This window comes from Myxocyprinus asiaticus, chromosome 15 (genome assembly GCF_019703515.2).
Source record: "Myxocyprinus asiaticus isolate MX2 ecotype Aquarium Trade chromosome 15, UBuf_Myxa_2, whole genome shotgun sequence".
NCBI classification, from domain to species: domain Eukaryota; kingdom Metazoa; phylum Chordata; class Actinopteri; order Cypriniformes; family Catostomidae; genus Myxocyprinus; species Myxocyprinus asiaticus.
Genome location: NC_059358.1, coordinates 41,520,076 through 41,532,924, shown reverse-complemented (window position 1 = coordinate 41,532,924; position 12,849 = coordinate 41,520,076).

The window sequence follows — 12,849 nt, the reverse complement described above, 5'->3', positions numbered from 1 at the left end:
CTGTGGCTACCTCTGTGCATTTACAGACAAACACACTTATATTGCTGAAGCAACTCTTTTGGTTCGTTTGGTATGAAACCTTGCAATTGAACAAACATCTAAACTTAGGACAACAATCAACTTCATCATCATCAACCTTTGTAACTCTGCTCATCTACAGATAAGACTGGTTTCCTTCATTTCTTGAACTGTTTATGCTCTCAAACAGCAGTGGACTGTACTGGACATTTCGATTCACTACACGTACATACACATGCACATGACAAAAACATTGAATTGTATTTATGTATATATTTGTGTATGATTTGCAATATATGGGGTTTGTGGATAATGAATGTGTAAATAGTTTGAATACATGCTGAAAGAAACACCACTCTTGTTTGTTAAAGAATTTATTTAGTAATAGACCTCTTTCAGCTTAGATCAATTTAAGTATTTGCACAAAAGGTGATCCCCCCTTTGAATGCTTGTAGCTTGACCAGTGCAAAGTAACTGGGACAGTTATAGATTGGTACCTGAACAGGGACACTTATGTTGCATATTGAAGTGAAAGGTCTATGTGGTGTTTGTGTTTTGTTTAATGTGTGCATTGTGTTATAGAAATGTCAATATCATCGTGTGGTGCAGAGGATGAGTATGAACCCCCTGCCGATTTCACAGCTGGTCCTTTTGTGAGTAGAAGAGACCCACCTCCAATAAAAGATCTCATAAACACTTTCAGTGAACTGTACCTTAACTCAGACAATGAAAATGAATCCGATGATCAACTTGATCTTTCCCTTCCTCCTCCTCCAGGTGATATGGTTCCTGATTTCTGTCTCACCAAACAGTTTAGTCATGAACTGACTGAGCGAGTTACAACTCTAGAGGGTGATGTACAAACTTACCTGCAAAAGTTACATCAGTGCTGCTTACAAACTAAGTTTAGCAGTCAGTGTAAACTCTTGGAAGAAAAATTTAATTACAAAATTGAAAGAAAATGTGAGAGAGTTAAGCAGAGCCTTGAGTTAAGCATTCAAGATTTGGGAAAGTCAATGGTCGACTGTCTGAAGAGAAGAGATGCTCAAATTGATGCCAAACTTAAAAGTTATGCTCATGTTATATCTACTCCAGTTTCTCCTCCATTGTCCACACCAGCTTACCATGCAAGATTTCACCAAATTCCCAATTTACCAGACAATGTGAATGATGTATTTTATCATCCACCTGTAAAAGCTGAATTTCCTCAATTTGATTCTGATGATCCTGTCTCCTTCATAGAATGCTCTGAAGAGTATTTTGCAATTAGACCCCTCACAGATTCTGAAATCCTAGCATCCCTGACTTCTGTGCTAAAGGGTACGGCTAAAGACTGGTGGTTGGCTGAGAGAAGACATGTACTTAGCCGGGAACAATTTAAACAAGAGTTTTTGCATGCTTTCCTTACAGATGACTATGATGCTGAAGCAACAAAACGTCTTTTAGAAAGGAAACAAGGTTCCAGAGAATCCATTCGTGATTTTGCTTACCACTACCGAGCACATTGTCTAAGATGGAAGAAAGGGATGATGGAGAAAGAGATTGTTCAGGCCATTTTGAGAAATTGTAATCCCAGACTTGCAAGTTTACTGAGAGGGACTGTGAAGGAAGTGAGTGAGTTGGTGAGAACTGGAACACAATTTGAGAGAGATTTTGAAGAAGCGAAGCAGTATTGGAGCCAGGTTAATGTCGAAACCCAGAAAAGAAAATCCCCATTTGAACGAGATTCTCACCCCAAGTCAAATCCTTCTTCAACCCGCATTCTACAACCTATGACAAGTGAGTCCAACTTAAAAACTCTGACTTTGCCCCTGTTGGTAAGAGGAAGATACTTTCAAGCTCTGGTCAATACTGGAAGTTCCCTAACTCTGATACAAGAGTCATGTTGGAGACAGCTGGGACATAAAGAACAGCTAAAATCAAGCAGTGGGCAAACTTTCAAGCAAGCCAATGGTCAAGTATTACCTGCTATGGGAGTATGGAGTTGTGAATGTGAGCTACAAGGAAGAAGGTATGAAGTTGAACTGTTTGTAATGAAGGATGATGATCTCATAATATCCATGGTATTAGGTATGGATTTCCTGGTAGCCACTAGAATAAATTTGGATGTTGGTAATGTTCTGTATACTTTACCTACTACCAATGATTATCCAGAAGAAACATTTTCATTCTTGACTCCTCCTGCTACAGATACATTGCTGTCACTTTTCATTGCCTTACCTATTCCAGAGGAAACAACAGAAACCAGGCAGTATATTCAACAGCTGTTCACAAACGCTGATACATCTTCCATATACCAGTCACAACTTCATCATCTACTCCAAGAATGGCCTACTATCTGCACAAGTGAAATCGGACACACCAATGTGGTTAAACATCACATTATCACCATCAACGAGGTACCTGTTCATAAGAAAGCTTACCGTGTGTCACAAGAAAAACAAGCCTTCATTGACCAGGAGATCAAGTCGATGTTGGATAAGATCATCCGACCTTCATTTTCTTCTTGGGCTGCCCCTGTAGTCCTAGTGCCAAAAAAGGGAGGTGGACAAAGATTTTGTATTGATTTCAGAGGTCTCAATGCAAAGACGTATCTAGATGGGTGTCCTATGCCTCAGATCCATGATATCCTTGAGTCTGTGCACGGAGCTGCAGTTTTCAGTACCCTCGATCTTAAAAGTGGATATTGGCAAGTTGAGATGGACCTTGAAAGCTTTCACAAAACTACTTTGTGACACAATCAGGGCTATATGAATTTTTACAATTAACTTTTGGCCTTAACTCAGCAGTTAGAATTCCTTCGAGTTGATTAAGGGTGAGTTGATTAGCGCACCAATCCTTATTGCCCCTGACCTGAGTAAACCATTCAAAGTCCAGACGGACGCAAGCGACCTTGGAGTAGGAGCTGTCCTAACCCAAGACATTGCAGGAGTGGAACATGTAGTCACCTATGCTTCACGTATTTTAAGATGAGATGAAAAGTCATACTCTGTTTCGGAAAAGGAGTGTTGTGCTGTGGTATGGGCAATAGAAAAATGGAGACCTTACCTAGAGGGATGGCCATTTGAAGTGATCACCGATCATACTGCTCTTACCTGGATCTTCAACCATCCGAAACCCTCATCTCGGTTGATACACTGGGGTATTCGTCTCCAAGAGTTTGAATTTACTGTCAAATACAGAAAAGGACAATGTAATATTGTTCCAGACACACTTTCCCGTAGTTTTACTGAATCTTCATTACTCAACATACTCACTCCATCAAGACCCAAGGATTCTTCAACTGCCTTTGCAACCTTTCCCATAGAATGGTCAGACATTGCCAAAGCCCAACAAAAAGACATAGAAATCCAAGAACTCATGGCTGAAGTCCAGTCAGCCTCTGTTCCAGATCCCAATCGTATCCACTATGTTATGAAGAATGGTTTTCTTTTCAGAAGCATATCTCAAGTTCAACTTCAGCTTGTCATCCCAATCTCACTAAGAGCTGACTTTCTGAAATATGCTCACGACAAACCATTAAGTGGCCATCTCGGCAGACTCGAGACCTTATTGAGACTTGTGGACATATGCTATTGGCCAACGATATGTGCTGATGGATGGAAGCATTACAAGGAATGCCAGGTATGTCAAAAGTACAAATCGACTGTTTCGAAGTTAGCTAGCCATATGCAGTCGACACCGATAGTGGAACCTGGGCATATGCTGGGGATTGACCTCATGGGACCATTCCCTAGAAGTCAGAAACAGAACGAACATCTCCTAGTAATAGTTGATTACTGCTCAAAATGGGTGGAATTGTTCCCTTTGTGAGTAGCCAAAGCTCCTCAAATTTCACGCATTCTTGTTGAAGAAATCTTTACCAGATGGGGCACTCCTAGGTACTTGGTGTCTGACCGAGGAACACAATTCACTTCCCAAACTCATCAGTCTAATCTGCAAACAATGGAATGTCATCCAGAAACTTACCACCGCTGCTCACCCACAAACCAATTTGATCGAACGAGTAAACAGAACACTCAAGACCATGATTGCCTCATATGTGCACGACCATCATCACCATTGGGACAGGTGGCTAGCAGAATTCCGATTTGCTATCAATACGGCGTGGCAAGAAAGTAGGGGATTCACCCCAGCCGAAGTCATGCTTGGTCGCAAATTGAAAGGACCTCTAGAGAGAGCTATCCTGAGACAACCTGATCCAAACAGTCCAGCCTACCCTATCCTGGAAAAGTCAAAGGAGCTAATTCAAACTGTGCAAAGGAATGTCAAGCGGGCCCAGAGCAAACAACACAAGTACTATAATCTTCGAAGGCGACAAGTTCACTTTCAAATTGGAGATTTAGTATGGGTTCGTACGCATCCTCTGTCACGTGCTGATGAAGGTTTTATGGCTAAACTGGCTGCCAAATGTAAAGGTCCTGCCAAAGAGTTTAAATGTCTTGGTCCTGTTAATTACTCAGTATCATTCATTGAACAACCAGAATATGTAGATTTTTTACCATGTACAGAATTTGAAACCTTATTTTGGCAATGTAGGAAAAGTTCTAACATGAGGGGACAGATATGTAACAGTCACTGCCTGTCACAAGGTTTATTCATTGCAATTATGGTTGCTATGTTCTTCCTAGCCACTAGGGGGACACAATAGCGTACTCTATATGGTATAAAACAGGAAGTAGTAGAGTAAGTGCTAGGGTCTGTTGGATGCTGCCTCATGGTTGTCTGCAACCTATTTCTCAATGCTGTTTGAGAAACAGTTTTTTTCCTGCTCAAACAGGATTTGTTTATGATGTAGCTCTTGCTCATCAGCTGTGGCTACCTCTACGTGTTTACAGACAAACACACTTATATTGCTGAAGCAACTCTTTTGGTTCGTTTGGTATGAAACCTTGCAATTGACCAAACATCTAAGCGTAGGACAACAATCAACTTCATCATCAACCTTTGTAACTCTACTCATCTACAGATAAGACTGGTTTCCTTCATTTCCTGAACTTTTTATGATCTCAAACAGCAGTGGACTGTACTGGACATTTCGATTCACTACACGTACATACACATGCACATGACAAAAACATTGAATTGTATTTATGTATATATTTGTGTATGATTTGCAATATATGGGGTTTGTGGATAATGAGTATGTAAATAGTTTGAATACATGCTGAAAGAAACACCACATGTTTGTTCAAGAATTTATTTTGTAATAGACATCTTTCAACTTAGATCAATTTAAGTATTTGCACAAAAGGTGACCCCCCCCCTTTGAATGCTTGTAGCTTGACCAGTGCAAAGTAACTGGGACGGTTTTAACATGTATTGTTAAAATGTATATTTAATACCATACATGGTAAAGTAACCAGTTTACCAATTACAGTTTTTTTACTGTAGCATTTGTATGTTCTTTTTACATTAAATTTACGAACTGTTTTAACAGTGTTAAATTACCGGTATTAAAATAATGGGTTGGCAATCTGTATGGTATGTATGTATGTATTAAAGTTATTATATATTATTATCATAAAATACAGTATGTATACATGCCATAAAATCAGTGGACATGCTGTAATTACAATTTGCATAAAATCTGCTGTTTTACAGCAGACTTTTGTAAATAACAGAATCAAAAACACAGATTCAATTCATATCAGACTTTATTGGCAAGAGAAACTTAAGTGCACATTGCCAATGCATTATTAGATGCTATACATCCAAATATAAAACATATTGAATGCTGAAGTTTAAAATCTCAAAACTATTGTTTTCTCTGGCTGCTGTTCAGTCTCTAAAAGTATACCTGATTGCAGCTTGCTGAACATCCACGTCCTTCTCAGTCTCTGTCGCGAACACACTGGGTCTCTCTCGTGTGGTTTCGCTTTTGAAACTGGTTCAGATGAAAGTCAGTGAGTGTTTTCAAGCTATGTGAAGAATTATGGCAGCTTGCCCATATCTCTCGCACACCTGGTTCAGTGCTTGCGGGTGAAGTCTCCATTTTCTGTACAGTGTATATATATATATATATAATGTCAGGGTTTTTGAACAGAACCCAATCACAGACAGCGGTAAATCAAAAAGTCTATACAAAATCAACACAAAACTTGGCTCAAAATCAACTACCAAACAAGGCAGAAAACAAAAGACCCATGAGAGGGCAAAACTGAAACAAAACACAACAGATAAACTTACAAACAAACTGAGAAACAAAAATCGTCATTACCAACCAGGAGAAATGAGAGGAGAATAATGAGAGACGAACCAGCAACAAACAGAGAACACTAAGAATATAAAGGGAAGGTAATGGACGGGGATGAGGTCAGGCAGGGCACGAGTCAGACAGGTCTGCGGCGAATGCTGGCCAAGTGTCTGATAGGGTGGCGCCGGCCACTGGCAAAGGGTCAGACAGGCTGGCGGCCTCGGTAGATGCTTCCAGGCGGTCAGCGGCTCAATAAGGCCTATTGATTTCAAAAAACACGTTTACATCCAACCCAATATAGTCATGTGACACATGAAAACCCAAACATCATGAGGGTGATGTGATGTGCACAGAACGGGGAAAGCAGGGGTGCAAGCCCCTGCCCCATTCATTCACAAATCTAAAGGTGCTCTTCTGGTCGTCCAGAAAAAAGAAGAAATTTTAATAATTACATTAAAATGGTTAAATAAAACAAAATTAAAATCTTGTAATAATCTCACAATAAGAGGCCCATTCATTTTCTCACTTTCGTTTGGAACGAGCTTTCGAGTGGCATCTCCTCCCTCAGCAGTGCCCTTTGAGGGAGCAAAAATGTAGTTTTGAATTCGCCCCGGAGCATCAGCTGTTGTTTTTATTGCATTTGTGTTTCATGAAGTTACAAGAAAAACGTGACAGAAGATATCTGTTTACAGCATATCAACTCTAAAAACTTTTTTCTCCAGGCCATTACTTGATAGTAATTTAATATGTGAGTGAAATAATGTGTTGTTTTCTATTCGCAAACTTTACGATCGGCACAGTGATTTCACGGTATGTTTGACAGTATATGCAGGGGGACAAGTCCCCTCCAGTAATCAGATATGACCAGAATGTCCCCCCAATAACTGATATCCTTGTTGCTGTTCTGTTGCTGTCCATTATGCATCGCCGTCTAGTTGTGATTAAGTTGTTGCAAGAATAACATAATGGCTTAAATTTTAATTTTTACCGTGCTCTCAGTAGTCTAACACCATTCGTCAATGTCATATAAGATAGCCAATCAAGTCGATGAAGGCGGGACTCAAGTTTAAGACACTAAGTGGGAACCTCGTGGATTATTCCAGCACCACGCATCAGCAAGCAGTTCAGGTTAAGAGTGTTTGTGTCATGTGAGTTGCAAGTATCTAACTAAACATGCAATGTTTGCCCACTGTTTTATGATTGAAATGTTGAACCGACCGACGTTAATTTCCAAGAGTGCAAACTATTCACCATTTGGCAAAATTCACCACATTGAAAATACATACAGTACATGATTTGTATGTAATTCATAATTGTGAATGTGAAAACATTAACGGGACAATTTTCAGTGAATCAGGCTTAAGACAAAGAGCGAATGTGTATATTGTAAAGGAATTTAATGAATGTGGTTATCTGGCAGGCTTTTGAAGTAGCTTTTTAGAAAATTCTCTTGACACTGTCTAAGGAAATTATCTATATAAAAAACACAAAGTGGAGCGTTATCACCCACAGATTAAAACTAGAACATGGTAAGACCTGTGACTTGTGACTTCTATTGTGCTTTTAGGTTTTGGCAAGGACAGTGTCATATATTTTTAGTGCAAATATTATTAGGTAATAATTTAAAATAAATTTAAGGTTTTCTAAACAATTTCTTTATGTCTTTAATTAATTCAGAATTTTGTACATCATCTCCTAAGAGTCTTCTTTTATAAGAAACCATTTTTATTTTGAGGATGAGCCACCAGTTAAAGTAGTTTACCTAAAAATGGAAAATGTACTTTTACGCACTCATTTACTCACCGTTATGTTGTTCAAAACCCCATATGCTGTGTTTTTCTTGGAACATAAAAATAGATATTTTAAGCAGCTCTGTTCCATATAATAACAGTTTATAGTGAGCAGGAGCTTTCAGGATTCAAAAAGGACAAATATTATAAAGCACTAAATGTTCAGGATAAAAACATCATAACAGTAGTCCATATGATTTGTGCACTATGTTCAAAGCTTTCTGGGGCCATAGAAAAGCTTAGTGTTGTATGGACTACTTTTACTGACTACTAATTATGTGTATTTTCTTTTTGCTAGCCAGCTAACACAGTCATGTAATTTACAGATACATCAGTGATGAAAAGAAATTCAAATTATATTTGTCTTTTCTTTTATACAGCACAAAAACAGAATGACAGAAACAGGCATATTACTAGCAATGCTGTGTGAACTTAAAACATATCTTTTAAAACCAAAAGTTATACAATTTTGGTCGCATTTAAAAAACTTTATTCATAAAATTATAATTTTTTCACCTTTACTATTTTAAAGGACAAGGTCCATTATATTTCAAAGTGTTTACATATGTAACGCGGCAGGTGAGGATTAAAGATCTAAATGCAGCTTTTAATAAAACAATAAGGTAAACAAAGTAACTCAGAATATAAAGAAACAAACACAGGGAACAAGGCACAGAGCATAATGGAACACATGCAAAGACTGACCGAGAAACAAGGGCTTAAATACACAAGGGAACGAGGAACACCTGGTGGAAAAATCATGGTAAACCAATCATAAAATGAAACTACAAAACTAACTCAGGAAACAGGAACGGAAACTAAGCAACAAGAATTTCAGCATAAGGCACAAACAGGGAATACATGACAGAGCCCCCCCTTAAAAGGAGTGGATTCCAGATGCCAGGACTGGGTCAGGAAGCCTGGGAGGCGGACGCAGGGCCGGGACTGGGTCAGGAGGCCTGGGAGGCGGACGCAGGGCCGGGACTGGGTCAGGAGGCCTGGGAGGCGGACGCAGGGCCGGGACTGGGTCAGGAGGCCTGGGAGGTGGACGCAGGGCTGGGACTGGGTCAGGCGGCAGAGCCGCTGGAGGATGAGCGGGCAGAACTGCTGTAAGAGGAGTCTCTGGGAGAGCGGACTGAACCGCTGGAGGAGTCGTCGTGGAAGACTCTGAGGGTGGAGTCACCATAGACAGGAGCGCTGGCAGTGACAGGGGAAAGACCTCTGTGGTCATGAGCATGGGAAGTGACAGGGGAACGACCTCTGTAGTCATGAGAGACTTGGAAGGCGGAGACGTGGGAGGCTCGATGAAGGAAGGCAGAGCCATGGGAGGCTCGAAGGGCAGAGCCATCGTGCCCCCCCCCCCCCGAAAATTACACTAAGGCAGAAGCGGCGTGAACGCTGACTCTGGAACAGACGAGGCTTGCAACGCTGGCTCTGAGTTGGACGAGGCTTCAAGAACAAGCTTGTTGGCAGTGGCAGGCGTGGGCTTGTTGGCCGTGGCAAGTGTGGGCATTGATAACCCGTGAGGAATGGCTTTCATGGCCAAACGCACCGGCATCAGTGGGGGATCATCCACCTTGGAAGACAGTGCTGAAAACGAGGTAAGCTCCATGGCCGTTGGAGCAGGAGGCGGCGGAGAAACGGCCTTCATGGCTGAGAGAACTTGCAGGGTAGGAGCACTGGGTTCATCCTCACATGAAGGGAAAAAAACTCTCCAGAGTGATGTTGATATATTCCCTCCATGTGAGTTCTTCCATCTCTGGTAAGTCTACATTGCAGTGGTAATTCAAACCGATCCAAAAAATTGATTTTAAGTGTGAATCACCATAGTTCGATCGGCTCGCAATTCCCCAAAAGTGAGCACAGTAATCACAAGAGGAAGGTCGGCCCAAGACAGTTCAAAAAATTCAGCTGCTAGATCCATTTTGGTTCAGTCTTTCTGTAACGAGGCAGGTGAAGATTAAAGATCTAAATGCAGCTTTTAATCAAACAGTAAGGTAAACAATGTAACTCAGAATATAAAGAAACAAACACAGGGAACAAGGCACAGAGCATAACAGAACACATGCAAAGACTGACCAAGAAACCTGAGGAAACAAGGGCTTAAATACACAAGGGAAAACAAGGGAACGAGGAACACCTGGGGAAACAATCACAGTAAACCAATCATGCAATGAAATTATAAAGGACTACAAAACTAACACAGAATACAGGAATGGGGAACTAAGCAACAAGAATTTCAACATAAACGGAATACGTGACAACATAAAAATGGTAAAGAAAATACAAGATACATAAGAATACATTTTAAAACCAATTCAGAACAAAAAATGAGAATAAAAAGATTAAAAAGTAAATAAATAAAAATTAAGTAAATAATAAAAAGTTAAAAAGTATTAAAATGAATACAAAAAGGAAAAGAATACACAAATAAAATGATGCAGTGCAATCAGTAAGTGCTGCACAGTGCTCAGTGAATAAATGCACAGTTAAACAAATGTGTTTTCAGTCTGCATTTGAATGTGGCAACTGTTGGAGCACATCTAACCTCTTCTGGAAGCTGGTTCCAGCTGCAGGTGGCATAATAGCTAAATGCTGTCTCACCTTGTTTTGAGTGAACCCTTGGAATTTCTAAATGACTTGATCCTAATGATCTGAGAGGTCTGTTAGGTTTATATTCAACAAGCATATCTGCAGTGCATTTAGGTCCTAGTCCATTGAGTGATTTAGAAACAAGTAATGGTACTTTAGAATAAATACTAAATGTAACTGGAAGCCAATGTAAAGACCTAAGGGCTGGAGTAATATCCTCAGATTTTTTGGTCCAGATTCCTGACTTGATATTTTGTCGTTAGACCCCTGGAATCAAGGTATGTGTTTACCTTGGGAATTTCACCTTTGTTGCCAAATAAAATGACCTCTGTCTTGTCTTTGTTTAACTGAATGAAGTTTCGGCACATCCAACTGTAAATTTTGTCAATGCACTGGCACAGAGAATTTATGGGGCTGTAGTCATTTGGCGATAGGGCTAGGTAGATCTGGGTGTCGTCTGCAAAGCTATAGAATGTGATTTGTTTTTTTTTCATAATTTGGCCTAGTGGGAGCATACAGTATACAGGTTGCAAGAATTGAGCCTTGTAGTAATCCCTCCCATCTAGATATGACCTGAACCAGCTGAGGATTGTCCCAGAGAGCCCTACCCAGTTTTCCAGTCTGTCTTGGAGAATGTTGTGGTCGACAGTGTCAAAGGCAGCACTGAGATCCATTAATAACACCTCTGATATTTTGCTTGAATCAGTATTTATGTTGTTTATGTTGCTGTTTATGTAAGCGAATCTATAAAAAAATATAAGCCACAAGTCAGTGTGATTTCAACTTCAAAATAATAATAATAATAATAATCTTAGTGAAGAATTTCAGTACCCATAATCCTAAAAAGAGCTACACTAATCAGAGAAGTCATTGTTACCATGGAAATGTCAAAAGAGCTCAACAGTGACCGCCTTCAGATCATTACCTTGTCTCTTGTATGCCGCCCTTAGCAACGTTATCTTTCAGGTACAACTATTCTTTCAACTACTAAAGATAGCTTCATTAATAATCTTCCATATTTGTCTCAAATACTCAGTATGCCAAAAATTTCAGAACAACTTGATGTTGTTACAGAAAATATTTATTTATTTTTATTATTCAGTACTGTGGCTAAATTGGTTAGGAATAAAACTTTGATTGAACCAGATCGCAGCATAGTAGTAATGACTTTATGAATTTCTTTACTTATAAAATTGAAATAATCAGAAAGGAATTATGCATCCGTCTGCCACAGCACCCCAGAAGACTAATATTATTCCCTACGAGCAACTTCAATCCTTCGCTGTTAAAGGTCTGGAAGAGCTAACAAAAATGATCAAAACATACAAATCAACAACATGCTAGACCCAATACCAACTAAATTCCTAAAAGAGGTGTTTCCTGTAATCTCAGAGCCTCTTCTTAATATTATTAACTCCTCATTATCCTTAGGGCATGTCCAAAGAAACTTTAAACTGGCAGTTAATAAAACACTTATTAAGAAGCCACAGCTTGATCCAGGAGAATTGGCTAATTATAGACCGATTTCAAATCTCCCATTTATGTTGAAAATACTAGAAAAGATAGTGTCCTCCCAACTATGTTCATTTTTACAGAGAAATGGTATATATGAAGAATTTCAGTCAGGATTTAGGCCCCATCATAGTACAGAGATTGCACTTATCAGAGTGGCAAATGACTTGCTCTTATCATCCGGTTGTGGCTGCATTTATCTTCTAGTGCTCTTATATCTTAGTGCTGCCTTCGACACCATAGATCATGACATTCTCTTGGATAGGCTTGAGAATTATGTTGGCATTTGTGGACAGGTATTAGCTTGGTTTAGGTCCTATCTCTTTGACCGTTACAACTTTATATGTGTAAATGAGGAACTATCAGATCAAATTAAAGTTAAGGATGGAGTGCCACAGGGATCAGTTTTAGGGCCTCTTCTTTTCTCCCTATATATGCTCCTCCTGGGAGACATTATCAGGAACCATGGAATTAGTTTTCACTGTTATGCTGATGATACCCAACTTTATATTTCTTCGAAACCCGATGAAATTTCACAATTTTTCAAATTAACAGAGTGTATAAATAATATCAAAGAGTGGATGGCTAGAAATTTCCTTCTACTCAATTAATTTTAAAATTCTGTTAATTACTTACAAAGCTTTGAATGTTCTAGCTACAAAGTACTTAAGTGACCTTCTGTCATGCTGTAATCCATCAGGCTCACTATGATCGCAAAACTCTGGCCTGTTAACAATACAG